We start from the raw sequence: 7,604 nt of genomic DNA on the forward strand, positions 1-7,604 counted from the left end.
CTTGACCAGATGATAGTCTTATTTTGGATATTTTAACAAGAGAGGGATGTCTTTCTTAAGGAATATACTATTACAATAGTTGGAAAGTTAAAATATATTTGAAGGTCTATATTTTCAGTATGGCATACCAATATAAAAGTGATCATAAAAATATCTATTGGACAATTCTGAGGTAATTTCCATATGGATGATATGTTATTACTATCAAAATGTTTGTATAAACAAGGGATTGTCCCAACATTTGATGCGTGAATTCCAAATTCCTTGGAGTTTATAAGAATTAGTCTATTCAGAGGAAAAATCTACTCACTAAATTCTAAATTAAGGTGAATCTTCATGATAGAGACTACACCAAATTGACTAATGCTTTCATGAGGACAATGATTTTTTTCCCAGTCTTTCCCGTGTGGATATTTCTAATTGTTGGTATAAAGATTGCGGAGAAGGACCTTGGAAATTTTTGATTGAATAAAATAATTAATGTTAAAAGCCATGAAAATAAAATCTCTGAATATTTTTCATTACTCTTTGGTTTTTTTCCCTTATCTTATTGATTTATCGAATAAAGGACAACTCCATCATCCTTAGGATTAGAGTTGTTGTTGCTTCATTGTTGTTACTAATAGCTCTAATGTTTTATTACATTTTGTCCATTAAAGTTAAGTACATTTCTACCCATCATTGTACGATATCTTAGAGGTTTTTCTTTTCTAGTTGTCCAATGGAATGCGAATTTAATTACTAAATCATCATTATAGTGATATTTTAGCATATAAAATTTCCACTTATTTCGTAATGGCACAGCTTTTTTTTATTTTCTTTATTTACATTTCAAATGCTATCCCGAAATCCCTATACTCACCCCCCCCCCGCCCCTGCTCCCCTACCCACCCACTCCCACTACTTGGCCCTGGCCTTCACCTGTGCTGGGTCATATAAAGTTTGCAAGACCAAGGGGCCTCTCTTCCCAATGATGGCCGATTAGGCCATCTTCTGCTACATATGCAGCTAGAGACAGGGGGTACTGGTTAGTTCATATTGTTGTTGCACCTACAGGGTTGCAGCCCCCTTCAGCTCCTTGGGTACTTTCTCTAGCTCCTCCATTGGGGGCCCTGTGTTCCATCCAATAGCTGACTGTGAGCATCCACTTCTGTGTTTGCCAGGCACTGGCATAGCCTCACAAGAGGCCACTATATCAGGGTCCCTTCAGCAGAATCTTGCTGGCATGAGCATTAGTATCTGGGTTTGGTGGCTGATGATGGGATTGATTCCCAGATGGGGTAGTCTCTGGATAGTCCATTCTTTCATCTTAGCTCTAAATTTTGTCTCTGTACCTATATCCTTTAGTGGTGACGACTGCAAATTTTTGTGAGTGTGCATGTTGCATACCTAATTCAGGAATGTGTGAGGGTTTTTGAATCTTGTTTAGTACTATTCTCTTCAATACTGAGCCTTATTAAATATAGTGATAGCCAATAATTCCTGAGGTCTTAAGTGCTATATTAAATGTGTCCATAGGGAATGCTTAGTGCATTCTCTAGAGTCCCTACAAGAGGGATGACAGAATGCTAGTGAGAACATGGGATACCTGTTTCATCTATGTTTCTATTTAATTATAAAAATGAAATCTCAATTTGACTAAACAGATGGGCTATTTCTCTTGATAGTAGGTTTAATTTCATAATCTATCTTGAAATAATGTAATGATGTTATATATTTAACCCATAATATAAGTACCTCTCAATTCTTTGTGTTAACATTTCAAATATTTCTATGTTACATTTACCAAAACATATTTCTATAGTTTTCGTTTAACAGTCAATTTGCTTTATTTTCTATACACTTTAATTTGTCTAATTTTTTATATCTAATCATATAGATTCATAATTTCACTGCGTTAAATCTATGAAACAACAAATAACGTGTGTTTGCGTGTGTATATGTGTATGTGCTGTATATCTGTGTGTGTCTATACCTGTGTCTAAAGATGCGTATGTAGAAGCCAGAAGACATGAGATGCCCTTCTGTACTAGTAAACAAAATTCCTAACTAGGGAACCATCCCAGAGCCTTTTAAATGAGTTTTGAATTCAGAAAAAATTGGAGGCTTTAACAATTTGTGTCTTAGTCCTCGTGTCAAATTTGTATTTCAACCTCATATGTTGTATTTACCCATAAAACGGCTTCTATCATAAATATTTAGTTTATTCATATTTCTTTTTATGTTTTACATAAATTTTAAAATTATCACCTCTGGAGATGCTTATCTCTCAACACTTTGGAGTGGCTGTCACTTGCTAGTTTCATGACATATACATTTATCATGTCTAGAACCTGTGTAAATACACAATGGTGACCTAAGCAGAATTCCACCTTGGTTTGTATAACTTCCAATAATGATCAGGAAATGTTAGTCAAAATTGTTGTTTGCTTAAAAGTGACATTTTGCTGAAATTGTGCCAACCTTTAGTTAAATAGAATTTATCTGTGATTTGTCCAACCTGGACTCTTAGAGCTAGGTCATTAGCCTTGTCCATCTTGAGCTAATATTTGGTTAGTCATGATGTTGTAGGTAATTATGTTTGAACCTCAATTCTAGCAAGTCTCCAGACATAAGCATTGTAATGATATACCAATGTATATAGTATTCTCTATTTCCTAGGCATTTCTCCAATGCCATTTTTTCCCCAACAAAATAAGAGTGACTATGGATGGAGTAATATTATCCTGAAAAAAATCTTATTTTATTGCTCATATATCTGTGCATTGATCACGTGTTGTTTTCTATCCTTGGGATACTCTTAAAATTGACCTGTCCTTCTGAATTCAGACCATGTCAAGACTTTGCTTTGCAGGCTGCAAAGTTCTCAATTCACCTGTCAAGTAATAGTTTTGTGACAGAAGTATCATTCCTACAATCTTCCTAATAATCTTACATGGTACATAATATAAATTTTATCTAGCATTTTACAAATTAATAGGTCACTTATTGTTTATATATCTTATATATAAATAAAAATGGTAGTCTATAGTAATTTAAAAAGTATTTAAAACTAATATGTAAAAGATTTATTCTTATTTTTTTCAAAACTAAGGTCGGGAGGGATCAGGGCTACCAGAATTAGCTTATTCTTGATTACTTTGTTCTATGGACAGAGGAGAGAGAGAGAGAGAGAGAGAGAGAGAGAGAGAGACAGAGACAGAGACAGAGACAGAGACAGAGACAGAGACAGAGAGAGAGAGACAGAGACAGAGACAGAGACAGAGACAGAGACAGAGACAGAGAGACAGAGACAGAGACAGAACGGGGGGGTGGGATCTGAGTATAAAGGATAAAGAGTAAATGCTTTGCTTCCTGAATTCTGACATCAGGACAGAAAATATATAATGTAAGCTCTTTTACTATTCACTTGAATTTGAACTTTGAATTTTGAAAGACTGTGAAGGAAAAAAGCAGATGTATGTTTGATATTTGTAGTGACATGCAGCATAGTGGGACAATGACAGCAAAGATGGCATTCAGTGTCCAAGGAAGAGGTTTCGCATTGAACTGCTCTGATTTACAATCTCAAAATTTCCACCAATTCTTCAAAAATTTCCTTGAGCTATTTCTCTTTTCTGTTCAAATGATGTTGAAATTTGAAATTTTTATTCATGCAAATTTAAAAATATTTCACTTATTTCTGTTATTATAATTGTATCATTTCCCCTTCTCTTGTCCCCTCCAAATCTTCCATAAAACCTTCATTACTTTTTTTCAATTATATTACCTCATTTCCATTAGTTGTTTTATCATAAATATTTAAATATATATTTATATATATCCAATAACTATATATTACAACACACATACACTCTTATGTCTATGTAGACATATTTCTGAATAAAAATATAAAACTTATTCAGTCTGTATAATGTTACTGTGATGAATATATTTAAGGCTGATTATTTGGTAATAGATAACCAGTTAATGTGTTTTTCTCTGGAGACTATTTCTTGCTGCTCTCAGCATTCCTAAGTTGCGTGTGGTTTTTGTCTAGGTTTGAGGTAATCTCTTTCCATAATAGAATACCTACTGCTATTCTCTTTGTTCAGCTCATGTTTAGAAAACAATTCTAGTGAGACTTTATTGAAGTATCTTCTTGTTCCTTTGTTGTGTTGGCTCTTATAGTCTAGAAAGGCAGTAAGAACCCTTTCCACAGTGAACCTGAGCCTTCGGTGCAGAAGTTATATCACTTTAACATGTCAACATAACCCCTAACTACATTCCAAACTTTCATCTTTATACCCGCAGCTAAGTGTAAGTCTTACCTTCTTTTGTAACAAACAGAGCCCATTAGAGGGAAAAAAAAAGCCCTATCAATTAAAATACAAATAACAGAAACCAACTATCAATTAAAATGCAGTTGTGGAGTACAGTTACAATTGATTCACATATTTATATTTGTTTTAACTTGAAAGAAATTAAACTCTTTTTCACCCATTTAAATTTTATAAAATCAAACATAATAATCCATTTGCCCTGCACAAGTACTGGCCCAGGATAAGTTCTGGTTCCCTTTCACTTCTTTTCCACAGGCCTGAGCAACATCATTCTCTAGCTTTAAAGTCTATATAAGAACTAACTAGTTTGAGAAACATACTAGCCATTTTTTTTAACACTTGCCAAGTGAAGTGACTAAATGGTGATTATAATATGTTTACCATTTATTTCATTGTAACTGACAAATTCTACTCTCTCTTAAGTGATATCATATGGACACATTCTAGAACTGTGAAGTTTGGAAAATGTTACAGATGTGATAATGCAGTGACATTATTGATCCACCAAACAGATTGGAAAGGAAACATTCACATGAAAATGTTTTTAGTTTATTCATGCTATTTTTTTTAACTCCAGAAAATACTTAACATTTCTGTGTAGACAAGAAAACATGTCATAGCCTCTTAAATGAAGAAAACAGTATTCCATGGAAAGATATTTTATATATATTTTTAATTTTATTTGTCTAGAAAAATTCTAATTTAAAATAAATTATTCATATTTTAAATATTGCTAATGCCCTTATAAGAATTTTTGAAGAATGTTTATGAGTTTGAGCTCTAGTCTTCTCAATAAAGAGAAAATTGACTCTTATGTCATTAGCTTCACTAACATTTACACTAACAACTGAGATGTTTATTCACAATTCAGTATAGATGTGTAGTCCTTAAACATACTGTATTACCAGGGATACTGTCCCACCTAATTTTCTAAGCACCTTAATGTCTACAAGTCCTTTCTCATTTTAAAAATAGAAAATAAAGAGTATTATAAAGATGTTTCCTTTAGGAGTTTTGGTGATTTATTATATACAAGTAAAAATAAAATTAAAGCTATTTTTCAGCCTGCTAATGACAGTGAAGGGGGACACACCAGGGCTTGCTGCTGCTTTTCCAGGTCCCATGTTAGTGTTTGAATGACTTTTTATCTTTGTTCCTGGACCAGGAAATATAAATACTGAATATGAACACTTCTTGGTCTTATAAATAGAGCATGTCTCCTGGTCCTGTAAGTAGAGCAAGTTGCTGAGAATAAGGGGCAGATGAATACTCAGTCCTAATGAAGAATTAGGTAAGGTTTAAGGAACACTGCATTATGGAAAAGGAGTGGAAAGAATGAAACAAACAAACAAAAAAACAGAAGATGGCAGAGAGGGCTATGAAAAAGCCTCCTATAGAATAGACTCAGCCATTGTAATCATGAACTCATGGCCACCATGGATATCTATGATTGGTCTTCCCAAGACTGCTTTTATTTTTTTATTTTTAGTTTATTCTATGATTTATTATGTATATCTTATATTTTTATAATTGGATATTGTATTTATTTACATTTCCAATGGTATCCTTTCCCGACTTCCCCTCTGCAACCCCCCTATTCCATCCCCATTTCCCTACTTATATGACAGTGCTCCCCAACCCACCTACCCACTCCTGCCTCACTGCCCAAACATTCCTTTACACTGAGGTGTCAAGCCTTCACAGGAACAAGGGGTCCCCCTCCCACTAATGCCAGATAAGGCCCCTTCAGCCCCTTCAGTCCTTCCCCTAACTCCTTATTGGGGTCTTTGTGCTCAGTCTAATGTTTGGCTGTGAGCATGCTCATCTGTATTGGTGAGGATCTGGCAGAGCCTTTCATAAGACAGCTGTATCAAGCTCCTGTCAGCAAGCACTTCTTGACATCAGCAATAGTATCTGGGTCTAGTGTCTGCATGTGGGATGGATTAACATTTGTTGAAAATGCTGTCTTTTTTCCTCTGGATGGTTTTATCTCCTTTGTCAAAGATCAAGTGAGTATAGGTATGTGGGTTCATTTCTGGGTCTTTAATCTATTCCATTAATCTATATGCCTGTACCAATAACATGCAATTTTTTATCAGGATTGCTCTGTAGTACAGCTTGAGTTCAGGGATGGTGATTCTGCCAGAAGTTCTTTTACTCTTGAGAATTGTTTTCACTCTCTTGTTTTGTTTTTTGTTTTTGTTTTTGTTTTTTGTTTTTTGTTAATCCAGATGAATTTGTAAATTGTTCTTAATAACTCTTTGAAGAATTGAGTTGGAAATTTGATGGGGATTTCATTGAATCTGTAGATTGCTTTTGACAAGATGGCCATTTTTACTATATTAATCCTGCCAATCCATGAGTATGGGAGATCTTTCCATCTTCTGAGATTTTCTTCGAGTTCTTTCTTCAGAGACTTGAAGTTCTTGTACAGATCTTTCAAGACCAAAATATTTTATATTATTTGTGACTATTGTAAAGGGTGTTGTATCCCTAATTTCTTTCTCAGCCCATTTATCCTTTGGGTATAGGAAGGCTACTGATTTGTTTGAGTTAATTTTATATCTGGACACTGCTAAATTTGTTTATCAGCTGAATTTGTTTATTTTGAATTCTCTGGTGGAATTTTTGTGATCTGGTGCAATATCATATCATCTGCAAATAGTGGTATTTTGACTTCTTCCTTTTCAATTTGTATCCCTTTGACCTCCTTTTGTTGTCTAATTGCTCTGGCTAGGACTTTGAGTACTATATTGAGTAGATAGGGAACGTGGGCAGACTTGTCTAGTCCCTGATTTTAGTGGGATTGGTTCTAGTTTCTCTCCATTTGTTGGATGTTGACTACTGGTTTGCTCTGTATTGCTTTTACATTTTTCCCTCGTTTAACCCTCAACTTATTTTCCCCTCATTTGTTTGTTTAAAACCCATCGGTGGTACTTTGAATAAGAATGGCCCCATAGATGCAAATACTTGAAAGCTTAGGGAGTGAAACTGTTCAAAAGGATTGGAAATCTCTAGCTAAAGGCAAAGGCAAGAATCTTACTAACAGAAACCAAGAACACTAGGCACCATCAGAACCCAGTACACCTGCCACAGTGAGTCCTGGATACCCCAACACACCTGAAAAGCAAGATGTGGATTTAAAATCATATCTCATGATGGTGGTAGAAGATTTGAAGANGGACATTAATAACTCACTCAAAGAAATACAGGAGAACAATGCTAAACAAGTAGAATCCCTTAAAGAGGAAGCACAACAATGCCTCAAGGAATTATAGGAGA

Source organism: Mus pahari, chromosome 2, assembly GCF_900095145.1.
Source record: "Mus pahari chromosome 2, PAHARI_EIJ_v1.1, whole genome shotgun sequence".
NCBI lineage: Eukaryota > Metazoa > Chordata > Mammalia > Rodentia > Muridae > Mus > Mus pahari.